The sequence below is a fragment of the Lissotriton helveticus genome, chromosome 1_1 (assembly GCF_964261635.1).
Source record: "Lissotriton helveticus chromosome 1_1, aLisHel1.1, whole genome shotgun sequence".
NCBI classification, from domain to species: domain Eukaryota; kingdom Metazoa; phylum Chordata; class Amphibia; order Caudata; family Salamandridae; genus Lissotriton; species Lissotriton helveticus.
The window spans coordinates 149325629-149353128 of record NC_136057.1 but is presented as its reverse complement, the minus strand read 5'-3'; the positions used below and the strand labels follow the sequence as shown (position 1 = coordinate 149353128).

General features: G+C 45.1%; 1 protein-coding gene and 1 pseudogene across 3 annotated transcripts in view; one reads left to right on the top strand and one right to left on the bottom strand.

The window, feature by feature from the left end:
• The window catches only part of LOC144768336 (carnosine synthase 1-like), a 557293-nt gene that overhangs the window by 209419 nt on the left and 320374 nt on the right, over positions 1 to 27500 (bottom strand). The window lies entirely within an intron of this gene.
• LOC144778349 (28S ribosomal RNA) lies at positions 14732 to 17401 on the top strand (annotated as a pseudogene).

Genomic DNA, 27500 nt, shown 5'->3' with positions numbered 1-27500 from the left:
GATAGAGTGAGGGCAATAGACAGAGAGATAGAGTGAGGGCAATAGATAGATAGGGAGCTAGAGTGAGGGCGATAGATAGATGGAGAGATAGAGTGAGGGCGATAGAGAGATAGATAGGTAGAGTGAGGGCGATAGATAGATAGATAGATAGCTAGATAGATAGATAGAGAGATAGATAGATAGATAGATAGAGTGAGGGCGATAGATAGATAGATAGAGTGAGGGCGATAGATAGATAGATAGAGTGAGGGCGATAGAGTGAGTCCAATAGATAGATAGAGTGAGGGCGATAGATAGATAGATAGAGTGAGGGCGATAGATAGATAGATAGATAGATAGATAGATAGATAGATAGATAGATAGATAGATAGATAGATAGATAGATAGATAGATAGATAGATAGATAGATAGATAGATAGATAGATAGATAGATAGATAGACTGAGGGCAATAGATAGATAGAGGGCGATAGATAGATAGAGAGATAGATAGAGTGAGTGCGATAGATAGAGTGAGTGCGATAGATAGATGTCTGTTGTTCCTGTCTGTGAGACACGCCCCCTGTTGTACCTGTCTGTGTGAGATGTGTCCCCTGTTCCTGCCTGTGTGAGATGCGCCCCCTGTTCCTGTCTATGTGAGATGCGCCCTCTGTTGTTTCTGTCTGTGAGATGCGCCCTGTGTTGCTCCCGTCTGTTTGAGAAGCATCCTCTGTTCCTGTCTGTGTTAGATGTGACCCCTGTTCCTGTCTGTGTGAGATGCACCCTCTGTTGTACCTGTATGTATGAAGCGCCCACTGTTGGTCCTGTCAAGTGTGAGAAAGAGTGAGAGAAAAAAGAGAGCAAGCGGAAAAAGAATAAAGGGGAGAGAGAGCGAATGAGGGGGAGTGAGAGAGAGAGAGAGAGAAATAAGGGAAGATAGAGTAAATGAAGGGAAGCGAAAGAGAAAGGGTGAGAGAGAGAGCGAGAATGAAGGGGGAGAGCGAGAGGAGCGACAGAGTTAACTAGAGATAGAATTAGAGAGGGTGAGAGAGTGAGAGAAAGAGAGTGAAGGGAGAGAGAGAGTGAACAACTGATACAAAAAAAAGTAAGCCATGCACGAGTGATTAATGAATGCTGATATTTTTAAGCCCACAGAATGTTACTTTGCCCAGTGGGAGAATGAAAAACAAATTGACAGAGTGCGGAAACCACAGAGTCAATGGCCAATAAAAAACCAGGAGCAAAACTCTGAACTGTACTCTATTACCTGTCAGCCTCATAAACACAATGGGCCTAATTTATGAGGCCTTGCGTCAGTTTTGCGCTTCCGATGCGTCACTTTTTGTGACGCATCGGCAGCGTAAAACCTGCCTCCTGTTGCGCACTATTTACAAAGTGACGCATCTAAGCAGATGCGTCACTTTGTAAACCCCTGCGCTACATTATACCTGCGTCAGGTATAATGTATGCAGAGGGGGCGTTCCCCCGCAAAAAGCCTCGTAATAGTGACGCAGTGAAATCTATGAGATTTCACTGTGTCACTTTTAGGACGCTGTTGCGTCAAAATCTTGCGCCTGCCTCACAGCAGGCGTAAGACTGACGCAAGCCCTTTCACATGGGGCTTTCCCCATGTGAAAGGACGCATTGCTGGAGTTGCGTCACTTTTGTGACACACCCCAGCAATGCGTGACTTTTGCGCTTACAGATACGTCAGAAATACTGACGTATCTGTAACTCCTTGCAACATGATGAGTCATACTGTAAATATGACGCATCATTGGTGTCGCAAGGAGGGCGCAGTGAAAGTGACGCATCGCTGTTTTCACGCAGCGATGCGTCACTTTTCATAAATGAGGCCCAATGTTTTGTGCGCAAAGGATTCTGGGGGTACGTATGGTAATTAGCATTTCCTGGTCACGGCTGGAGCAAAAATTCCTGCAAAACCACAATTATGTTCTCAAAACAACTGTTATTTCAAGAGGGCCCTTTGAGTAAAGAAAATCTTAATAATTTCACTTCTCTTTTCTGGGCCTGAAGTCTTAAATCTTTCAGTGCTTCCTAGAGAAGCACTTACGCTTTACATATATAATGTACAATACTTCTCTGAGATCCTATTTTCCAATGGGTCAAACGGCTTCTAGTAGCTCAAAGCATAGACACAGAGTGAAAGTAGTACTAATACCTAACTGTGGCAAACAGAATAAAAGAGGCACACCTATTATTGCATGACATCCTCATGTTGAGTTGTTTTCTGCTGCGTGCACATTGTAAAAGTTACTTTCTTTCAATGCAAAATCATTATTTACAGTGAAACGTGTTTTCCGTGTGCTCCGCTGAATGTATATACTTTTCCTGCTCAACAGTACTTTGTAGTTTGAAAGCTGTCGGGGTCCCATTTGCAGCAACATGTATTAAAATGGCAAATTAGGATTAAATACTTTCACAGAATGTGCTGCAGAATTTGACTCTTTTGACACATAATTTAGACAACTCTCTCCTGCCGCATAATTTATGATTTAATGCGTCTACCAGGCGAGATCATTTTGTCCCACTGGCTGCACTAAACTCACAGCAGAGCCAATAGTGCGAGGCTCTCAGCAGCAAAGGTGGCCTCCCCACTCCAGGTCAATACCCATCAGTATGTGTCTGCCCCAGTGGATCAAAACCAGATTCACTTTTCACACAGTTAATTCTTGGCCTCTCTACTGAGACTGCAGAGGGTTACCAATTGTCATACAGCTATATGGGGCGGCGCTGATCGGCTCCACAGCTGCCCCGCCTGGTGCGGTGAAGAAGACCCCTGAGTGACGTGCACGCGCGAGGAGCACTGCGGTGCACCAACAGGCTGCAGGTAGGGTTCTCAAGCCCCAGGAGGTGAGGGGAAGGATCCGCCAAGGTGCCTGCTACCTCGGTAGGAGGTCCGCGGGGGAATGAGCAATGTCCCCTGAGTGAGCAGTATTGCTCCCTGCACACGTGGGTAATAACACGGGAAGGAGGAAAGGAGGAGGAAAATAAAAGGATGTATGACGTTACAACGCATACTATTACAACGCATACCTTTACAATGCATTTTTTACAACGCAACATCCATTACAACGCATTCTATTACGACGCATGCCATTACAACGAATTTTTAAAAACTACCTTTACAACACATTCCATTACAACGCATACTACCTTTACAACGCATACCATTACAACGCATAACATTACATTGCAGGGGTAAAAATTACTATTCTAACTCCAGGGGGGTGCAACAGTAGGGTAAGTGTTGGATAGTGTAGGGGTAAAAATTACTATTCGAACTCCAGGGGGGTGCCACAGTAGGGTAAGTGTTGGATAGTGTAGGGGTAAAAATTACTATTCTAACTCGAGGGGGGTGCAACAGTAGCGTAAGTGTTGGAAACTGTAAGGGTACTATGCGTTGTAATGGTATGCGTTGTAATGACATGCGTTGTAGTGGTATGCGTTGTAGTGTCATGCGTTGTAATGGTTGCGTTGTAATGGCATTCGATTTAATGGATGTTGCGTTGCAAAAGTTTTGTTGTAATGGTAGTGCGTTGTAAAAGTTGCGTTGTAAAGGTTGTTTCCCAAATAAAATAAACCAACAATACCACTTGACAGACAAAACAAAAAGGAAACAAGCTGAGCTTGGGTTATGAGATCACGGAAGTACAAACAAAGGAGCCTGATTAAAGCTGAGGAGAAGGGAGGGGGAGTGCGAGCAAAGGAGCCATTAGAACAAGCTCTGGCATTGCGCGGAGGGGGGGCGGGGGAGCAAATTCCTTTGAAGTGTAAATAAACCAGCATGAGTGCGGAGAGCGGCGGCTCACAGGCTGACATTTGGTGTGCGATGTGCACGCACTCCCACACATGCACTGTAGAGATTCCGCTCGGAAAAGCCTTAGGGTGCATTTCTGAAAGTCCTTTTACATAAGTCTCGCAGACAACGCATGCGTGTCATCTAAAACGAGACCTAAAAAAGCACAATCTTGCAAGATTACCCATACTCAGAACAGCCATCTTGGCCCCACAATCCACTCTCTGGGTTTTTCAGAGCAAAGGAAACTCACAGATGTGCCATGGATCTTAACTCAAGTCATACCTGAACAAGCAATAACAAAGCTGATAGATCTCTCTTTTCAAACACGCAAGCAAAGCTTCTAGGTTTGACTTTCTGTTAGAGAAAGTGTTTGGTAGTGTTAGGTGGTAGGTGTTAGACTTCATTAGCTGAATTAAGCAGGTCGCTCAAAGAAGTGTGCTTTTTTTAAATAATTATTTCTCTTGGTAGTAAACAGATCAGAATCAATGTACATACATTATTTCAGGAACATCGGTAATTTTGTGATCACCTAGCCAAGGGGCCCCTTGGTACAGTTCCTATAACACAGGGCGGCAAAGTGTCCGGGTATCTTACATAAGCAAATCTCCTGTATTAACCCAGCTCTCCTTTCAGAAGCAACTTTTCAGACAAACCCAACTGGGTGGGCTTCACCTCATTTGCCTAACCGGTAGCTACTTCTATGCTACCACAGGAGGGTTTCATCTATAGTTGCTATCATCCCATCATTATGCTACTTTTTATTTTTTCTTGTTTTAACTAAACAAAACATTTAAAATTATTGTTGCTATCAACAGCGTCTGGCGGTAAGGGCATCTTCTCCCGGATTATACTTGTGTATCTTTGGTTGGGGGTCGAGGGAGGTTTTCACTTGTTGCAGCGTACCTCACTCCCTGTCAGGGGTGTCTCTGAGTGGGTGAAGGGTGGTGCAATGCGGGCCATAAGTGGGGAGTGGTCTAGTGAAGAAGGCATAATTAGTTCACAGGGTCCCAGTTGCATTGGAATGTAAGCCAGCCGGCGGCCGACACCTGGTTGCATGTTGTGGGCCCAGTAATGCTGCCTCAATAGGGGGGGGGGGGGCCTGGAGTTGTATTTCATTGTGAAGCCAAAGAGAGAAGGGCAGTATTTGTATCAAAATACTCCTCCCGGAGTTACCAAATCAAAAGAGCAATCCTTAAACATTGGGCTTTACTTTCCACAGAGGAGGATTTCAAAGGACTTTTTATCAACTATCCAATTTTCGCGTATGAAAGAACCAGAAACATCAAAGAATTATTAAATCAAAAAATACCATCACAAACAAATGAATACAAAGGCACCCTCCCATGTCACAATTGCGGAAATTGTAATTCAATCATCAAAGGAAATGAAATAAACCATCCTTCACAAGGCACCAAAATCAAACTCAGAGTAAATGGAACTTGTGACAGTTCAAACCTTATTTACATGTTGAGGTGCCCTTGCGGGCTGTCATACGTGGGACAAACAACAAGAAAAATCAAAACAAGACTAGTGGAACATAAGAGCAATATTCGCATGAAGACTGCCAAATCAACGGTTGCAACCCACTTCAACAGTCACAATCACAATCCTAGCCAATTAAAGTTTTGCATTTTGGAGATGATAACACCACTCCCAGGGAGAAGCAACACACAACATTTGCTAAAACGTGAATTATACTGGATACATCGTTTATCCACGGTCCAACCCAAAGGATTGAATGAACGGTTAGAATACATTTGTCACTTGTAAACTCCCTTCCAAATCCCATAAAAACATGTCCTTCTCTTCTTCAGTTCAGAAAAAAACTGAAAACGTGGTTATTCAATCAGTAATCTACATCCCTGTACTTCCTGATCATGGTGAGACAACAATGCATTTTAGCGCCGAGACGCCCATGGGTAATTGTACGCGCTCTACAAATATCATTAAACATAAACATAAACATTGAGTTATAAACCTCAGTTGAGTCATGTCGAAAAAAACAATTTGCATACTTGGTGTGAAGCATGTAACATTTACTTTTCATGTTAATTTTGATTTCACCATTTTGTAGATTATCACTGTTAATTATTTATTTTTTATGTTTTTTGTACGACATTTTCACACACACATTCTATGCACCTCGTGATTAGTCTTCATAACAGCCACTCGAGTGTCAACAGGGTAGGACAATAAAGTTTTAACCACACTTGCGTATCTGCGAGCACGTGATTTACTTTTAACCAATCAAAATAAGGCTTTCATCCGTGTCAGATATAAGATAAGAATTCCACCAATCCCTTTTGACGGCTGTAACTATCCGACAAACATTGACGATCGAGACCGCGAAAGTCTGAACTACGCTGTATACGGTAAGCCGCTGAAGTCAGCGCAATTGATTGAACGAGCATAGACACGCCGTCACGTTTTACCGTAATTAGATCGAATTGTTTAATTTTTGTCTTAACAGATTGACTTTCATTTCACCCCAACCGAGCCGTATGCTGACAATGTCTGTATGATACAGGTCAGAACGATTTATTTATGTTTTCATATACACGAGTGATTAACATTCACTGACGAAACGATCCACAGAAGTGTGAACATGTAAATAGTAGGTGAGGTTCACCTTCCCGCATGAGTACACTTGTTTGTTTCCGTTGAACACACTACTGTATGCGATAGACCCAACTCGTTAGAATTCACAAACCCATAACAAAGGCATGTATGTTGCAACACTGCGCTCCTGATTTTCTGCATGCTGGTTTTATAAGACAATGGCGATTTGAAAATGTGTATATATAATGTAGGACAACATGCTAGTACACTGAATTTTTGTTATCATTTTGTATGAATTCACAGCATTTATGAAGTCCCCTGACGAAGGGCCAAAGCCCGAAATGCATTGGGCACAATCAAGATGAATGTTTAATTAACGTTATGGAGCAATAACGAAACAAAATCAATGAACTGAAAATAAAACAAAGTACAAGCAACGCAAATATTTTTAGAAGAACTTTATTGAACAATATTGAATGAAAGAGATGAAAGTTTACTGTTAGAGTGCATCGAAGGAGTTTCTCCCGAGGGAGTTGCTACAAGTTCTGAGAGTGGGGAGAGTGCCATGGGTGATCACTGTTACTCCCTCCAATGTGGTCTATCCCATGAGTACTCTCCAACATAATTTCCCAGGTCTCTAAATCCTGGTCCACGTTCTCATCCGTGAGCACCACACTTAGACGGCGTCCTTCCGCTAACCCCCATTCACAAAGATCTGTCCTCCATTTTCCGGGAGGGGGGCAGTGGCCAACTTCCAGTAGATGGCTATGCAGCGTTTTGCCAGCACCGGCCCAAGCATGTTAAATTTATGCTGCATGCGGGCAGACAGTGCTTGACTGATGGCTCAATTGGGAGCTTTTTTGCCCTTCCCAAAATGTCCAGCACTGTGCTTCAATAAGGGCGGATCATGGGACAAAATCCCATGTCACATGTGCGAAATGTGCAGGGGTGGCACCCGACTTAGGCACTTAGGTAAGTGCGATGGGTCAAACTTGGATAAGCGTAGGGGAGTCAGATAGGTGCAGTGGAGATAGTTAAACGATGTAAGCTTAAACCCAGCATTGCTCAAGATGTCTTGGACCGGGGTGAATGCACTTTTCCATTCCCCTTCTGTTAATGACACAGGTAGATCCTCTTCCTACCTGTTACTGTTAAGTCAGTTCTACGATCAGTCTTCAGGGCCTTGTATAGTCAGGATATTAATTCTCGGAAGGAACCTGGATCTAGGATTGTACACAAAGTGCTTGATTCCTCCGCCTCATTCAGAAATGTTGTCCATATTTCGTGGATCATGCGAGTTATCTTCGCATATTGGAGGAAGTGGCCTTCCGGGACCCCGTAGTGTTATTTTGCAGCCTCAAAGGACAGGAAGGAGTCATTGAGGTAAAGGTCCCTTGCAGAGGTGCAACCGCCCACTGACCACCAGGCAACATCCATGACCGAATGTATATGGCGAAAACCAGGAAGCCACTTCAGGAGAAGGGTGGGGGCATAGAGGGGCCTCCGCAGCACAAGGGTGACTGCTTGCTCACTGGCTCAGGCGACCTGTTTGATCACAAATGGGCAGTCCGGAGGAGTCCACAAACCCATCATTAGGTACCTAGGAAGGTCCACTTCAGGGCACAAGCCAGCAAACAGACTTTTGTCCGTGTTTGAGCCGTTCGCGCACCTCTGCGCTGCATACTGGAGCAGTCCTGCAATGTAGTAAAGGCATAAGTCCAGGAGTCCCAGGCCACCCTGCTCCATATCCAGCTTTAAGAGGTCGAGTTTGATTCTGTTGTGTTTGCATGCCCAAACCAATAAGACCAGGAGGCTGTTCAGTGTGGTGAAGGTGTCATCCGGAATACGACAGAATGAGTTTTGCAGCATGTATAGACAGCGGGGAAGCAACACCATCTTCGCCAATGCCACTTGTCACATGACTGACAGTGGTAGTCGATTCCAGAATAGTATTGACTCTTTCAAACCTTCAAGGGTTTTCCCCATATTCATATTATATTGGGCTTTGGCTGTCCAACTAAGGGCCAGCGGTGGAAGTTCAGCCACATCGCGCCCTGCCAGACCTGCTAATAGGCATGCAACCCAATTTTGGTGTTGTTTATCAGCCCGGACACCTTTCTGAAGTCATCCAACACAGACAGGAGTTCCGAAACGGCCTTTTGGGATGGTGCATGTATATCAATGCGTTGTCCGCATAAAGGAACACAACATGGGTTCGCCTCCCCCACCACCACCACCACCACTAGGCCCTAGCATTCCATGTTACTCCATAGACAAATTGCAAGAGGCTCCATTGTGAGTGCAAATAGAAGAGGGGGCAGGGGGTAAGCCTGCTGTGTGCCCCGTCTGATAGTGATTAGGATAGATACCAACCCGCTATTGCGCACTCTGGCCGTTGGACAGTGATACATGAGGCGCACCCATGCCACAAAATCTGGACCTAGTCCCATTCTAAGTAGTACTTCCCATAAGTAGTCCCAGTCCAAGGTGTCAATATCTAAGGAGATGACCACAGCCGGAGTCTCCAAGCCAGCAGCAGAATGCAGTACATGCGCAAGTCTACGCAGATTCATGTGCGTGCCCCGGCCTGGCATGAATCTGCATTCGTCCTCATGCACTAGTTGAGTTACAACTCTGTTCAGCCTTGATGCCAGAACCGTGGCTAGGACTTTGGTGTCCACTCCCAGCATGGAGAGGGGTCGATAGGACCTCCGTGACGTAGTGTCTCTGCCCGATTTGAGTAGCATTACTATTTGGGCTTCTCTCATGGTCTTCGGGAGTATCCCTGTCTGCTTTGCCTCACGCAGGGTCTCCAGCAGCCCTGGGAGCAGCAGATCTTCAAAAACCCTGTAATACTCTGCTAGGAGGCCATGGGACCCAAGGGCCTTACCACCCGCCATGTCTCGCACTGCCTCCCGGAGGTCTTCAAGGCTAATCTTCGCTCCCAACATCTCGCCCTGCTTGTCAGTGAGTCGTGGTAGGGGTAAGAAGTGTGTTTTAAAGCGAGTCAGAAGATGAGGTCTATGCTATTAGAAGCGAACACCAGAAAGCAGAGCTAAAAAAACGAAATATCCTAGCCTTAGTATTTACACTAAGACTAGGAGAATGTTTAAAAACTCGAACCCCCCCCTTTTTTTTTATAAACCTCTTTTTATTGAAAAGAACATTTTATACATTACATTAGACCACATTGACATTACTCCAACAGGTATCAGTTCTCTTGTAACAAGGCATATATTCGGGCATTTCACACTAGTACTGTATCCATATCTTACACTCCCTTGAGCAAGCATTCTAATCCTCATCGTAGTCACATATTGAAGATCTACTCTGGGCAACTGGAGCTGTCCATAGGAGTCCCTCATATTCATTCCATTTATTTCCTTCCCCCCTTCTGGGGCAGCCTCTGTTTACGTAGATCGTCTTCGGCCAACATACACCAATCTACATCTCTCTCCCAGTCTTTTAGGGATTGTGTCACTTCCGTACCCCAATATCGGGCTATATTTCTTTTGGCAATCATAAATCCCAATGTTACTGCACTACAATCTGTTGTCCATTTTTCTCGCAATCGTGTTAACATATCGGGTGTGTTATTCACGAGCTTCTTGTATGTAAGTGATATCGCTTTTTGGGGCATATGTTCCTCAAGCACTCTATTTTCTAAAGGTGATGATTCTAGTAAGTTTTCCCCCTTGGGAATCTTTGCTTTCTGGGTGTGTCAGAGTTGTATGTAACGAAATGCCTCAGTGGGGTCTAAACAGAATGTTTTTTGTAGATCCACAAATGGAATTATTCCCTTTCCTGAGTATATGTCACCCACCCATGATACCTATCACGTCCCATTTATCAAACCCTTGTCTTTTGCCCATATCACCCAACAGGTCCGATTCCCATAAGGGTTTCCCTAAGGTGATCTTGTTGTTCCATCCCCGCATATTGAGCGTGGAGTGCCATGTTTGAATCATTAGGGCCTTAGGTCCCTCCAAGTGATCAGTTTGGGATTTAGTGTATTGTTCGTAAGTGTCCCCCAGGTTGTTAGACCAAGCGATCCATGCGAAAGGCTGGCTCCTTCATAGGTTGTTGGTGTCCCCATTGGTTGATAACAGTCGATTGTGCCGCCCAGAAGTATGTTTGGATATCTAGAAGCACAATTTCACCATTCCATTCCAGGGTTAATTTGTTTAGGGCAATTCGAGGGGCACCGCCATCCCACATTAGTGTCCTGACCTTACCCTGTATGGATCTGAAATAGTTATCAGGAACTGGAAATGGCATGTTCTGTAAAATATGTAAGAAACATAGCAAAGCCAACATTTTAAAGAGTGATGCCTTACCCAATAGGGAGAGGGGGAGTGAGCGCCATAGCTGCACATCTTCCTTCAATCGGTTCAACGGTGCGTATACATTTTTGATGGTGAATAGGTCTTGGTGGGTTCAGGACCCTCCCCTGATGTTGTATGGCGTAATAGATTCCGAATGAATTTTTCCGATTCATACCCTTATGTAGGTACAATCCACGTTGTCCTTATATAGGTATAGGAATCAAGCCGTTATTTAGGCATAGCCCATGCTACCCAAATACAGGCATGGCTACTTCCATCCGTTAATCTACGTCACAACGATTTCTTGGAAAACCAGAAGGGACTTCCCCTAACCTGGATATTGATTTCTCCAAGAAACTCATTATTTTGCATTAACAACTATTCCTTAGGGGTTCATCTATGATGTTCATATGCCCGACTTTACGTGAAAGCCGGCATTCCTAAACACCTTCAAGGTATAAATATACCTTCACTTGCTATAGCAAAGCACGGTGTGGTTCGGTGCAGTTCGACTACCTACTTACCCGACGCAGCTCGCTACAGCAAGTGCCGAAAAAAGCCGACTCTCCAGCTGACGCACTGACAAGAAGCTGTCCTCCTCTGCCAAGAATCCAGCTCCAGTGTTTCTGACTCCCCTTGCGAGGTGTTGGGAAATCGAGTCCGAGACAGAGATACCAACCTCCTTCATTCTAAGGTATGGAGCTGATTAGAACCTAGAGAAACCTTTGGCAGTTCTTGGCAGAACTAAACCTATGCTAAAAGACAAACTTCTTCCCTCGTACTAGACTTAGGATAGGTACATTGGGGTAGGCGTATTTTAGAAGCACCTTTCGAGTATTTTAGTCTGTGTTAATTATGTACGTCCTTTTGTATTTTTATATGTCATAGCACTATACAAAGCTATTTCGGCGTTTCGGGCGTGCTGCTGAATTTCGTAAGGTCGCAGTATGGTTAGTGGGTTAATTTGCCCTTTTGACTTGAGGAATTGAGATTGGAGTCCTCAGGTTTTTGTGAATACTAAAGAAAAAATAGATCAACTGATTTTGAATCAAATAAGAGTCATTAGATGCTACCTATTTTCTGGGCGCTCGTCTTGAACACTTAAGGAGACGAACACTGGATTCACTGTTCTGAAAGCATTAGTGTAACTGAGTCTCGTACTTTGAGAAACTATTTGAAAATGAATTACCTTCAATTCTATCCATTTACTGCGGCCTATTAGATTATTTGATTATTATCACATGAAGACTCTCTTCTGGAATTCTGTGGAAAGTCTGTTTTCCTGATTATACTTGAAGTTCCACTGGTATCTGGGTTTGGAGATCCCATCGCGCTTCAAGCCTTTCCCAGTTTGGTTGCTTCCAAGTAAACCTATTAGAATTCGGACATTTTTTGCTCAAGGGGGGAATTTCCCTGAGATGCCCTGATGAAGTTCTCATCGAGAACGAAACGCGTTGGCTGCAAATCCCTGTCTTTCTGTGATTCTTTTTTTTAATCTTCAAGAAAGAAATTTGGGAAATTTACAGAGCAAATTCCTGGACATTACTTTTTCCTGCGCACACCATTTAAAGCACTATACAATGCTATTACAGTATTATTTTATAATACTATTCTCACTGTACGCATTATACTTTGCATTCTGTCTAACGATTGTAGCAGTTCACCTCTCTTGCATGAGAAAGAAGACTGTTCAATAAACCTTTTATTGAAAACGCCCGTCTCACTATGTCTCTGCAACTCTGTAGAAACGAAGCATGCACAATTGACTGAGTGCATTAGTTATCTATTGTTTCCACGACTCTGAAGATATTTGTTCCAGTCCTAGGGAAATGAAGTTGTCATGTTTATGCGGTTGTCAGAAACTAATCCCTTCTTGCCTATTCGAGAAAGTTTCTAGTGACCTCTGAGCTAGCTGGCACTCACAATTAAGTTTAGTATATTCAATAGAGACATACTGACCTCAGTCCTATGTCAAATCTATAGGAGATATTATTCCAATGCGCTGAGCCTATTGGGAATATAGGAACTACACTACACTGAGGGCCTGGGGAGGATGGCCTCCCCACCCAGGGCTCTGTCCTTGGGCCTGCCGCGTGGCAGGGTGCCCGAGATGGAGTCCTGCGGACCTGGGGAGACTGCCCCTGTGCCTCTGGGCCCAGGAGCCCTGGCTGGGTCCAGGGGCCGGCCGGACCCCAGTTTCGGGTGCTCCAGCCCTGGGACCCGTTCCCTGGTCTGCCGTTATGCCAAGGGCCTGGGACAGGGGTCCCCCCTCGCATCCCTATGGCTGAGGCCCAGCTCGGGCCCCGGGCCTCTGGTCCCCCATGCCTCGACTCCTGCTCACCCTTTCGTTAGGGCACAGGGCAACAAGACGGTCGCCCTTCGAGCCAGGCCATATGGTCGTGACTTTTCCCTCGGCCATCTGGTCGCACCTAGCCCCTCGGCTATCTAGTCGCAAGCAATGCTTTCCAATGGGGTGATCAGATGGTTGGGCTTCTCTGGAAGTCACGATAAGGGCTCATTTGCCTCCCCAATCCCAGCTAGGGCTCCAGGAGGTCGGGCACGCTCGCGCCTTGGAGCCCCTCCTTCACTCAGTGCGCACGGATTACAAGAAAGGGGGTAGGTTTCCTCTGGATTACTAGGGAGAGGGTCAGTCAGACCTCCGTGAGGTCTGGCAGTTGTGAGACGGGGGAAGGCAGGACCCGGGCCCACTGGCCGGGGCCCCTAGGGGCCGAGTCCGCGCCTGCCTCTCAGCCCCTTCCTGATGGAATTTTCCTCCACGCCTGCTTGCCCCAGGAGCAGGTAGGGATGCGGAGCCAGCATCCCCCACGCAGGACACTCTTGGTCCGTTTAGGGATGGACTGCTTAGCCAGCCTCAGCTGTTGTTTCAAGCAAATAGCTTCCACCCGCATGGACCGTCCGACTCAAGGACCTGCCGCTTGGCGGGAGGCCCTTCACCCTACCCAGCAGAGCAAAGGCCGAGTTGCCCCACCAGCTCGAGCCCTGCAGTGGTCCAACCCGAGCGGAAGGGGTCGGGTGGCGGCAGGCCCTCGTACACTGCTGCCAGGCAGGTCCGTAAGCCCTGTGCGCCACTCCATCACCCCTCTCCGCCCAGCGCATTTCCACAGCAGCTCGGAACGACCGTTCTGAGGGGTGCCGCCGCCGCCAGGCTTCAGCACCCCAGCATCTTGCTCAGGCTTCGCCTCAGCCCACCTTTCCCCTCTGGGGGAGAGGGCTGGGCTCACCGGTGCCAATGTGACCGCACCTCTCCTCCCCTCCAGCGAGCGCTCCTGCCCAGGCAGGCGGGCTCCTTCCCCTGGCAGGCTTCCTAGAGGGAGGGGTGTGCGGTGGTTGCCAGTCGGGCAGATGGGCACGCGGCTCCTGAATCCACCCTGTCAGCAGGTGCGGCTACCTGGTTGATCCTGCCAGTAGCATATGCTTGTCTCTAAGATTAAGCCATGCATGTGTAAGTACACACGGCCGGTACAGTGAAACTGCGAATGGCTCATTAAATCAGTTATGTTTCCTTTGATCGCTCCATCTGTTATTTGGATAACTGTGGTAATTCCAGAGATAATACATGCCAATGAGTGCTAACCTCCCGGGATGCATACATTTATCAGACCAAGACCAATCCAGGCTCACCCGGATGCTTTGGTGACTCTTGATAACCTCGGGGCGATCCCACGGTCCTGTGACAGCGACGATACATTCTGATGTCTGTCCTATCATCTTTCAATGGTACTTTCTGTGCCTACCATGGTGACCACGGGTAACGGGGAATCAGGGTTCGATTCCAGAGAGACAGCCTGAGAAACGGCTACCACAACCAAGGAAGGCAGTAAGTGCGCAAATTACCCACTCTCGACTCGGGGAGGTAGTGACGAAAAATAAAAATACAGGACTCTTTCAAGGTCCTGTAACTGGAATGAGAACACTTTAAATCCTTTAACGAGGATCCATTGGAGGGCAAGTCTGATGCAGCAGCCACTGTAGTTCCAGCTCCAATAGCGTATATTAAAGTTGCTGCAGTTAAAAAGCTTATAGTTGGATCTTGAGATCAAGCTGGTGGTCTGCCGCGAGGCGAGCTACCGCCTGTCCCAGGCCCTGCCTCTCGGCACCCCCTTGACGGCGAATCCCTGCCCGACGGTGGCCGCGGGCAATGTGGCGTACAGAAGACGACTCCCTGGCATCGCTCATGGGGTCCAAGTCCTTGTGATTGAGGCTCACCCTGTGGATGTGTTAGGCCGGTGGCGGCCCCGGAGCGCCAGGATCGGGTCTTCTCCGAGTCGGGTTGCTGGGCAATGCACCCTAAAGCAGGTGGTAAACTCCATCTAAGGCTAAATACGGGCGCGAGTCCAATAGTACCTTAGGGGAAAGTTGAAAGGAACTTTGAAGAGAGAGTTCAAGAGAGCATGAAACCGTTGAGAGGTAAATGGGTGGGATCCGTGCTGTCCGCCCGGAGGATTCAACATGGAGGGAAGGTCAGTGGTCCGGGCGTTCCTGATCCCCTCCGCAGGACCGGTGCCCGGGTCCTACCAGGCTACTGCAGGGCTCATTTCCTCTGTGGTGGTGCACTGCTAACGGCTCCACATCAGCTGGGTAGGCTTCGGGTGGCAGGTGGCCCTCTGCTCCAATAGAGAGTGTTACAGCGCCCCCTGGCAGCAGCTTCGCCGTGTCTGCAGGGCTGAGGGAGATTCAACCGCCTCTGCACCCTCCCCCGGGCACCCGCTCCCGGCTGCCCCTTGGGACACGGCAGGGCGGGTAAGGGGGTACTGGGCCCCCTGCTCCCGGTGCAACTGTTGACTGGGGCAGACTGTGCTCAGTGCGCTCCGACTCTGTCACGTCACTGGGTGGGGAAGCCCATGCCGGGTACCAGGGTTCTGCGGCAATGTCGGTTACCCACCCAACCCGTCTTGAAACACGGACCAAGGAGTCTAACACGTGCACGAGTTGGAGGGCTTGAGCAAAACCCTGTGGCGCAATGAAGGTGAGGGCCAGCACGTGCCGGCTGAGGTGGGATCCCGCCATTCTTCCAGCGGCGGGCGCAACACCGACCTGTCTTGCCCGCTCTGTCGGGGAGGTGGAGCATGAGCGTGCATGATAGGACCCAAAAGATGTTGAACTATGTCTGGGCAGGGCAAAGCCATAGGAAACTCTGGTGGCGGTCCGTAGCAGTCCTGATGTGCAAATCGGTCGTCCCACCTGGGTAAAGGAGGGAAAGACTAATCTAACCATCTATAGCTGGTTCCCTCCGAAGTTTCCATTAGGATAACTGGCGCTCGGAGCCCTTAGTTTTATCTGGTAAAGCGAATGATTAGAGGTTTTGGGGCCGAAACGATCTCAACCTTTTCTCAAACTTTAAATGGGTAAGAAGCCCACCTGCTGGGTTGGAGCTGGGCATGGAATGTGAGTGCCTAGTGGGCCACTTTTGGTGAGCAGAACTGGGGCTGCGGGATGAACCGAATGCTGGGTTAAGGTGCCTGATGCCGACGCTCATCAGACCCCAGAAAAGGTGTTGGTTGATATAGACAGCAAGACGGTGGCCATGGAATTCCGCTAAGGAGTGTGTAACAACTCTTCTGCCAAATCAACTAGCTCTGAAAATGGATGGCGCTGGAGCATCTGGCCCATACCCAGCCGTCGCCGGAGCTGAGAGCCATGGGGGCCAAGTCGCGACAAGTAGGAGAGCCGCTGCGTTGCGCACAGAACCTCAGGGCGAGGGCCGGGTGGAGCCGCCGCAGGTGCAGATCTTGATGGTAGTAACAAATATTCAAACAAGAACTTTTACGGCCAAAGTGGAGAAGGGTTCCATGTGAACAGCAGTTGAATAAGGGTCAGTCGGTCCTAAAAGATGGGCGAGCGCCGCTCGGAAGGGACGGGCAATGGCCTCCTTTGCCCTCGACCGATCATAAGGGAGTCATATCCCCCAACCCAGAGTGGCAGAGACGGGCACCCTCGTGGCGTCCAGTGCAGTAATGCAAACGATCCTGGAGAAGCTGGGGGATCCCCGGGGAGAGTACTCTTTTCTTTGTGAAGGGCAGGGAGCCTGAAATGGGTCCATCTCGTGAGCCGGGACCGAGCCTTGGAAAGCGTTGTCCGGTGAGCTCTCCCTTGTCCTTGAAAATCCGGGGGAGATGGTGTAAATCTCACGCAGAGCAGTACCCATATCCGCAGCAGGTTTCCAAAGTGAACAGCCTCTGGCATGTTGGAACAATGTAGGTAATGGTGAGGGTGTGAGCATATGGTTCTCCCTTCCAAGCAATCTGTTTTGGTAAGAAGGGTAATTTCTTTTTATAACACAGCACAGTAGTCCAAATTTGTTTGAGTGAAGGTAGTTATATTATTTTCATCTACCGCTTTATTGATACATTTCACTCTTTTTTGATTTATTTGATGGAAGGTTTTTAGAGATAGGGAACAGCTGACACGTGTTTCGTCCTATTCTGGCAAGTTGAGCCAGGGCTTTCTCAAGGCTGTGAACAGAGAAAGATGCTGTGAGTACTGAGTGTAACAAGAAACCGGAACCCCAGAGGACACCAATTAAGTGTACAGGTGGAAGAGATAAGGAGTCTAAGAATGTTAAAAATGAGTTTTTATTAATACTGAGTAAAAAAGTGAAAAAGTAATTACAGAAGAACATGATGAGGATTAGTAATGTATAGGCTAAATAAAGCACTTGACACAATGCTTAGTGACACTATATTTATTGTATTTATTTTTGGAATGTTCTCAAACTAATATACACTGAAGTACAAAATATGCTGATATTACAGTCAGGATAGAAAGAAGTGTTTATGGTTTTCACATATGATATATAATCGATGTCATCTAATGCTTCCACAAAACAAAACAAGGAGAAAGAAACCAAGGGAAGAGGAATGAGCTACGGTGCTGGCAAGAATGTATCTCCAACATTATTCATCCTGGGTATCAGTGGAGCATTGAATTGCCATATAACTGAGAGTGGTGAAGAAGGAAGAAAAGGACCTCATTCCATAATTTTAATGAGTGGTGTAATAACCAGGAAAACTGCCCATGCAGTTTTAAGTGGATTCGTGCAGGACTAAGGCATGCTATAGGAAAAGGTTGCATAAGTAAGAGGTTAAAGTGCGGTACCTAATCATTATGTTCAAAAGACATGCTGTCTGACAATAGTTGAAAACATTTTAATTTGTTTCAGGGCAACATGTAAAAACATCTGAAATCTGGAGAAAACAGACATTATTTTTGTAATAAATTCTGAAACATGGACAATGAGGTGCCATATATATACATATATATATACATATTACCTACTGGCGGTCGCCAGTAGGTATATATAGTTAGGATTTTTTCTCTATGGGTTTTTTGAAAATTCTATGTCTAATAACTTTGGCGTTTGTGGACGGAATTGGCTGAAATTTTCTGGAAAATGGAACATTTTGTTTCTGAGCAGCCACTGGAAATTTGGGGGGAGTTGGTCCAGGGGGGGCCGAGAAAAAAGGGGGGTCCCAAAACGTGTTTTTAACATTGAGTTTTCCATAGGGCGGTTGGCCTCACTTTTAGCCCGAACGGCTGAATGGATTTGCACGAAACTTGGCAAAATTGTAGGGACTGGTAGCCCGATGTGCCTTTTGTAGGTCTCAATATATGTGCTCCAGTGGATTTTGAGAAATTAACGTTTAAAAAAAGATATATATCTGTAACAGCGGACCGGGCAGCGTCCCAGGACGCGTACTTTTCGCGCAACGGAGCTTTGTGAAGCGAAGCTGATTGGTTCTCCGGCGTCTGTCAACATTCCAAACAGTCCGTAGCGGCCGCCATCTTGTCTCTCGGTAGGATCGAGAGACAAGAGGAGGCGAAAGCGAAGGGGCAAATGACCATAAGGGGGAATAGTAGATCCTCGCTGACCCCCTAGGTTTGATGTGGAGGTTTTAAAAGGGCCCCGCGGGGCAAAAAAAAATAATAATAATAATAATCGAACGGCTGAATGGATTTGCACGAAACTTGGTAAAATATTAGGGACTGGTAGCCCGATGTGCCTTTGCTAGGTCTCAATATATGTGCTCCAGTGGATTTTGAGAAATTAACGTTCAAAAAAAGATATATATCTGTAACAGCGCTCCGCTTCGCGTACTTTTCGCGTTACGGAGCTTTGCGAAGCTGATTGGTTCTCCGGCGTCTGTCAACATTCCAAACAGTCCGTAGCGGCCGCCATCTTGTCTCTCGGTAGGATTGAGAGACAAGAGGAGGCCAAAGCGAAGGGGGAAATGACCATAAGGGGGCATAGTAGATCCTTCCTGACCTCTTAGGTTTGATGTACCATTTTGCCAAGTTTGGTGTAATTCCGTTCAGCCATTCAGGCTGTAGACGTATGTAAATGTCCTATGGAAAATTGCATGGGGAAAACACATTTGAAAGTGTTGAAATTTAGAACCAATTAAAATGTTACTTTGGTTTTGTATTTGTGTGTGATGAAAGTTAATTGGTTATGTATATATGTCAAATGAGAGGAAACCACAGCCATTTTGTGATACTACTGTCTGAGGTACATTTGTGAGGAATTTTTGGTGGTGAATTTCTGGTGTTTGATTTACACAGTACTAACACTTCTGCTACTTTTAAAAAGGTGAGTTGTTAATTTGTAAGGGGAACTATGTTGTACACTTGAAGATAATTTGAAAAATGTTTTCTGTTATTTATTTGCAGTCCTTCTGTTATACTAAATACTTGATAAAGTTAGTTTTATATTATGTATTACTAAAAACGATAAATGAAAGTGATTATTTTTTTCTGCAATTTACAGCAAGCAATTTCAAAATAAAATGGCTCACAATGAAGAGACCGTGGCAATTTCTTTTGAATTGTCCAGCACATTGATTGAAATTGAGAGCACCAATAATGAAATATTGTCACAAGGAGGACATGACTTGTATGATTCCATTAGATTGATTGAAATGGACAGCACCAAGAATGAAATATTGTCACAAGGAGATGACTTGAATGATTCCACTACATTGATTGAAATTGAGAGCACCAATAATGAAATATTGTCACAAGGAGGAGATGGCTTGTATGATTCCATTAGATTGATTGAAATGGACAGCACCAATAATGAAATATTGTCACAAGGAGGAGATGACTTGAATGATTCCACTACATTGATTGAAATTGAGAGCACCAATAATGAAATATTGTCACGAGGAGATGACTTGAATGATTCCACTACATTGATTGAAATTGACAGCACCAATAATGAAATATTGTCACAAGGAGGAGATGACTTGAATGATTTTTTTGATCAATCTCTTGATGGCGAATTTATCGAGTGTTTGGAGACCATAGAGTTACAAGAATCATCATTGGAGACTTTTAATGAGGACATTGCTGATGAGGACATGTTACTAGTTCTTTCAAATTTAGAAAATTCTGAAGAATAAATTTATATTTAGAAATCAAAAATTGTTTGAGACATTATTCATTTTTATTTTTAATTTATGAGGTTGTAGCGAAGTGATTGTAGTATAAAATGAGACTTATAGTATAGAGTGCAACATTTTTATGTTACATGGTAAGTTTACTCATATTTACTTCCCTTCTGCCACTATATTATCTCCAATGTGTATTTGACATGTCTTCTTCATCTCCGGCCTCCTTTCTCTCACTGTGTGTCTCCGATGCATCTTATCGCTGGTATTTTGTGTAATTACAGAAGAGAGTAAAATAAAATAGTTCGGAACGTGAAAAGGGGGCAAAGTAGAGTACTCCTCACCCCCTAGGCCTTTTTAGGCGGTCCCAAAAGGATCAGTTTCTGCTTTCCTGAGAGATTATGGTATGAGTCCCATATACCACAATAACTTGCATTACAACATGCAAGATATCTATCTCCTATTACCAACTTTTGGAGATATTCGCGCTAAGCGCGAATATCTCCAAAAAGTAACACCTGCCCTGAGCAGTTCTTAGCCATGTTATCCAATGCGAGGTGGATAACATGGCTAAGAGCATTAGCTCGGTAATGCATGAATATCGCTGAGTTTTTAGCGATATTCATGCATTGCGGCCGTTTATTATCGCATTTGTGATAAACCTTGATAATAGCAAGGTTTATCTTCGATAATTTCTGACGATGCTTAGCGGTAAAAAATTCGTTGGTAAGCATCGTTAGCGATAAATATCGCTTAACTTTGGTAATATGCCCCAACGTCTGTTAACGTTCGATTCGAAGGAAATGAGGAAGTGTTGAAAAACATTGTCTGCGCCATCTTGCCTTTTTTGAAATGCCACACTTTTGTCGTGCACGGCAGCCATTTTAGATGTCTTGACCAGACCCACTCTCTGCACGCTGTCGATTCGTAGCATGGCTCCTCACCCTCGCAAGCATCTTCCCCAGGCACTGGTCACCCCCGCTCTCTGTCTTATGCATGGGCAATAAACCTCCCCCCATCTGCGCTGCTCTTCCCTGAGAATCACACTGTGCCCGCCCGACACCTCCCTTTCGCCCTATTCACTACCGCACCCTCTGACACTCCTCTTCCTCTGTGTCCGATTGTCCAGGCCGGTCCTAGGCTATCAGCTAGCCCTGCAGATGTAGTTTATGGCCCCAGCTGTAAAGAATCACCCCTCTTCAAAGGAGTTATAGTAGATCAAGGCCCACACCCGATGAGATCCGTCACACCACACGTGTTCCTACTATCTGAAAACTATCCTGTATTGTGATTGGGGAGGGGACCGAGCCTGAAGCGGAAGATTCCAGGAATGACTCTTTGTACATCAAAGTTTTTACAATTATGTGTCACATAAAAAATATATAGCACTCCAACAAAGTAGTAGGAATATAAAACTTTAATAACATATAAATATATACAACAAAACAAAAACAGTAAAAACATTTAAACAACGAAGAGACCGTGGCAATTTCTTTTGAATTATCCAATAGATTTATTGAAATTGACAGCACCAATAATGAAATATTCTTGTCAGTAGCGGTCTGTTGTGCGAATAGTTCCAAGGCAGCAGAACGCGCTGAAATCTAGATGGCACGAAAGTGATGTCTAGCAAGTTGCCGCCCAGCAAATAACAGCGTGGGGCGCCGCGGGGGTGAGTGAGTCCAGTAGGCACCACAGCTATTCTTACCGGCATTGCAGAATTACTGCTGGGGACAATGCCTGTGCTGGAGCAGGGTCACAGCAGAAACAAAAAGGATTCTGTTGAAGATGTTGTTGGTTTTCAATTTGAAAACAGTTCTGGTGTCAACTGCTATGCTAATGTAGTGGTTAATGTTTTGTTTTCTCTAGAAAATGTAAAAGAGGGGGAGGCAGTCCAAAGTTCCGTTAAAAGGGCAAAGGAAAGGATCGGTGGTTTGAACTATCAGTCAAAAAGGGGAGGGGGTGCAACAATTTTTCCTACCGGGTCACCCTGTGCTTTCACCGGAAGTGAGGTCTGCAGGATTCTAGTAATTCAAAGTGAGGCTGGCGCCGACGTCCCACGGATACAGTTTCGTCACTCCACGGGTGATCATGGCAGTCATTCCCCATCGGGGGTCGGAGACTCCCGCGGCTCCTCTAGAATCTTCAAGGTCGTGGAGGACTACGGTGGTGGAGTCAACCAGTGACCGGGCCATTTCTTTATGCTGGGCCCGCTCTTGCCAGGTCGACCGCCATTTTGAGAGTTCGGTAGCTACTGGCGATCGCGGGGTCAAATGAGCGGACGGGCTCCACCCTGCCGGGCGAGACGTTGCAGCATGGCCACAGTGGAAGAACTCTTTTCCGGGCGCCTGGAGCGCTGAGGGTGCAGCTGGGAAGCCTCCACTGGGGAGGCGGGAGAGGCCTGTTCGCACCGTCTCTCCCTCCCAGTGCACCCCACGGCGTCTCGCTTGAGATTTGTTATGGCCGGACCAGGCGATGAGGACGAGGGGGGGGGGGTCGGAGGCATGTGCAAGACATCCCCCCCCAGGGTTGTTGCAGCAATTATACAAGAAAGAAGAAGTGTCCCGTCCGTCTTCGGGCCGGGCTTCCGGTAGATGTCGGCCGGACGCCCCTGGCTCTGGCCCCATGAACGGGTTTCTTGGTTTATCGGCTGCAGCCGGATTCCGTCGGCCTCGGCCCCCCGACCGTTGGTGGCCGGACCGGAAGAGCATGTGGCGGGACTACCTGCAACTCTCAAGGGCCACCGCGGCCGGACTGGGAGAGAGAGGGGAGGGTCGAGGAGACATTCCCCCCCCCTGCAACTGTTCAGCGTTGTAAAGGCAATCCCCTGGCCGGGTCCCGTTGGTCTCGGCCTCTCCTCCGGCTACACCCTACGTTAGGATCTCCTGGCCGAGGCGTGGCAGCAGGACCTGCCTTATATGGGCTGCTCCCGGCTGGGCGTAGCCGGAACCCTGCCCCACCTTGGAAGTTTCCAGAGTGGGGGCGGATGTTCTACTGACTTGCATTTTCCCTAGTCTATCGATTTTTTTGGCGTGGCAGGCGGTGGGACAGCGAGGGGTGATTTGGTTTCTCTTACTGTTTTTCTGGTCTCTCACCACTGGCATATTTTAACGTTTTCTTGTTTCTAGGACATTAATAGGTTTTATCATTACGTTATGTTATCGTTTCTTTGTTCGTTGTTTAATAAAAGTTCATGTTCATCAGTGGCCTACTGATTTTCGTTTTCCTATTCTTTTCTTTCCAGGTTGTTTCATGCTAAAGTTTCTGTTAACAGGATACAGTGATCACTTCGTTATTATTGCATATGTCCTTTTCACTAGGGGTGCTCTCTGGTCGGGCCAGATGACGTATGTCTAGTAAATGGTCCGGGTGAAACAGGTGCATCAATCAGTGGGGAGTAGATAGGCATGACAGATTACAACGGGGGAGAAAGGTCCGCATTACGTACCCTTTCACTACTTGCAAAGATTTTCCTACGTTTATTTGCAAACAGGGAATACCTCCAAAAAGAACTAATTCCCAAACAGTCAATGTTCGGACAATCAATCAATCAATGAGGAATGAAATAGGTACGACGTGTTAAAGGCTTGCGTTACCTACCCTTCACTATCTGCAAAGGGAGAGAGAATATTCCTATTCTTCCTCGTTTGCAGGCAGAGAAGATCCTTAAGAGAACCAACTTCGAACAATTCAATGCTCGATTCAAACAATCAACAAGGGGTACTGTGAACACAAATGAACGCCGCTTATGTACATACGCATTGCTATTTTCAACAGGTTGTTCCTAATGTTTCTATTTTAGCGAGGTCAAAAAGAGATCCCATTAGTGGCCTACTGATTTTGCTCGATTCCTTTTGTTTTTTTACACGGTTTTTCGCTATCTGCAAAGACTAAACAGAGTATTTTGACTCTGTGCTTGTTTGTAAATAGAGAATGAACCAAAGAGAACAATCAATCAAATGGAGAGAGAAGCAGGCACGACGGATTACAAAGGGGGCAAAGGGCTGCGTTAACTACCCTTCACTATCTGCAAAGAGAGAGTACTCCTAATAGAAATGAGGGGTGGGGGGCAGCATTCAAAGCAGATCAGTGTGCATAAACACGAAAATGTTTTTACTTACCACGTACTTGACATTCGACAGCTTATGATATTTGCTATTAAAAAACCATTGAAATTCACTGAAAAAACCATAGGTTATAGACCATATATAGTTAGGAATTAGCATTTACAAAACCTTGAAAATTCACTGAAAAAACCATAGGTTATAGACCATATATAGTTAGGAATTAGCATTTAAAAAACCTTATTTTACTCACACAAAACCATTGAAATTCCATATATAGTTAGTTGCACTAACTATATATCGCGCACCCGCAATCCACTGCTGATGATGTCACATATTACATCATTCATGACATGGTCAGTGACATCACTGATGACATCATCTAGTGTCTGTGTGTTTTTGTAAAGTTTAAATACGTTTTACATATTGAAGAATGACTGGATGTATGGAAGACTGAGTGTGTGTGTGGCTGACTGGGAGGTGTGTGACTCTGTGCATATCAATGTGTACTTGTATCAGTGATTGTATAAGAGAGTAAGTATGTGTTAGTATATGTGTGAAAAGTATGGTGTTCTGTGTTTAACTATAGATGAGGAAATCGAAGTGTGATTGATTCTTCACAGGACTGACTAGGTGTATGAGTGCATATGATAGTGTTGTAATAATGAGTGGCTGTATGTATGAGTGATTGTATGGGTGAATGAGTGAATGTGTGTGTAGACGTAGGAATCAGTGAGTGCGTATGTAGTAACTGGTATTGGTGTGTCATGATGTCATCAGTGATGTCATTTGAGATGTCATCAGTGATGTCATTTCAGATGTCATTAGTGATGTCATCAGTGATGTCACTGAAGTATGGTGTTCTGTGTTTAACTGTATAGATGAAGAAATGGAAGTGTGATTGATTCTTTACAGGACTGACTTGGTGTGTGAGTAACTCCATGGATGAGTGGCAGTGTGTGACTGTCTGCATAGGTGTATGAGTGCATATGATAGTGTTGTAATAATAAGTGACTGTATGTATGAGTGATTGTATGGGTGAATGAGTGAATGTGTGTGTAGACGTAGGAATCAGTGAGTGCGTATGTAGTAACTGGTATTGGTGTGTCATGATGTCATCAGTGATGTCATTTGAGATGTCATCAGTGATGTCATCAGTGATGTCATTTGAGATGTCATCAGTGATGTCATCAGTGATGTCACTGACCATGTCATGAATGATGTAATATGTGACATCATCAGCAGTGGATTGCGGGTGCGCGATATATAGTTAGTGCAACTAACTATATATGGAATTTCAATGGTTTTGTGTGAGTAAAATAAGGTTTTTTAAATGCTAATTCCTAACTATATATGGTCTATAACCTATGGTTTTTTCAGTGAATTTTCAAGGTTTTGTAAATGCTAATTCCTAACTATATATGGTCTATAACCTATGGTTTTTTCAGTGAATATATATATATATAGATATAGATATATATATATATATATATATATTAAAGCTTCAAAGTTTCTCCCATTTACCAGGAAATAGAAACAGCACTCGCGGGATGCTTGGCAAAGCAGTGTTCTTTATTTCACTATATATATATATATATATATATATATATATATATATATATATATATATATATATATATATATATATATATATATTGCCGCTCCAAGGACACCAAGTAGCGAGTCACTCTATAGACGGGTGCTGTTACGCGTTGGTGCGTCGCGTTATATTAAAGCTTCAAAGTCTCTCCCATTTACCAGGAAAAAGAAACAGCACTCGCGGGATGCTTGGCAAAGCAGTGTTCTTTATTTCACTGACAGACGTGTTTCGGTAATTCCCTTCTTCTGCGTCTACGCGTAATGCACAGCGCGGCGCCATTTGTAACTCTCAAATCATGGAAACAAACATGGGACTCTGCACAACCCACAAAATTGTGAGCGCCATCTTGGAACATTGTCCGATTAATTCTTTGTATATAACTCTTGTTTACACAGATACATGGCTTAAGTATAACAACATATATATAAGTGCCATTTTCATTTATCAGGTGTATTCAAACCATTGGTTTGACAGATGTAGTCCTATGTTTGTTTCCGTCTATAGAGTGACTCGCTACTTGGTGTCCTTGGAGCGGCAATATATATATATATATAACAATTTAAAGTCAATGTACACTCATCTAATCTGCATAGTGTCCATAAAAACGTGCATTCTGTTTGCAAAACAACATGTAACAGCATTCTTTTGAGGCAACATTTGACATTTAGTAAGAAGAAAGAATTGTTAGACAAATTATATACTACTACAATTGGAGTACCACGTAGAGAAAAACTGTAGGAAAAAGGCAAAGCTGGAGGTAAGTGGCAGAATGATATGTATCTGTTACTAAGTGCCACACCTATTTCATATTGGTAGAGGATTGAGGATTGTGTGGTCTGTAGTTGCCGACCACCAATGTATTCGGAAAATACTTAACAAGCACTGGCACCTTCTGAAAGAAATTCCTACTGTATCCAATGCTCTTCATGATACACCACAGCTCAGTTTCTCCAGAAGTAAAATTCTGCGGGATATCTTATTCCCATCCTTTCTGGAAATTAAACAAGAGTCTACAACCTTCCTGCAACTACCCAAATGCTAGTAGACCTGCTCGAACTGCTCAATATGCAAACTGGGCAAATCAAGAACAAAGGAAGGCTCAGTCAATGGTCATATGTACAAAATAAATTACTTCATTAATTGTGAAAGCGCCAATGTGATCTATCTCATCTCCTGCTCCTGTGAACAACATTACATTGGGAGTACTATCTGGCCATTGAAAATCCATATTCAACAAAAGAATGTTGTTACATGTTGTTTTGCAATCAGAAATGCACGTGTATACGGACCCTATGCAGATTAGATGACTGCACACTGACTTTAAATCGTTATATATATATATATATATATATATATATATATATATATAAATACACACACAAGATTGGTGTGCTTAATCCACTTCGGCGGCGGGCTCTCGACGGGGTTCGCCAGCCCCCTCAAAATTAACACACAGTCCTGGTCTGAATTCCTTTGTGGAAAAAACCAGAGTCGGAGCCCAATTGTCAACGGTGCTGCATCAGTGTTTATTCGGCAGAACAAAACAACACACCCAACGCGTTTCGAGATCAGCCGATCTCTTGTTCACGGGTGGAGCTTACTGGCACCATCATTCATTTAAAGAAACATACTTCATTGTCAAGTGTACCACGAAGGAATTCAGGCCAAGAGTGTGTGTGTGTATATATATATATATATATATATATATATATATATATATATATATATATATATATATATATATA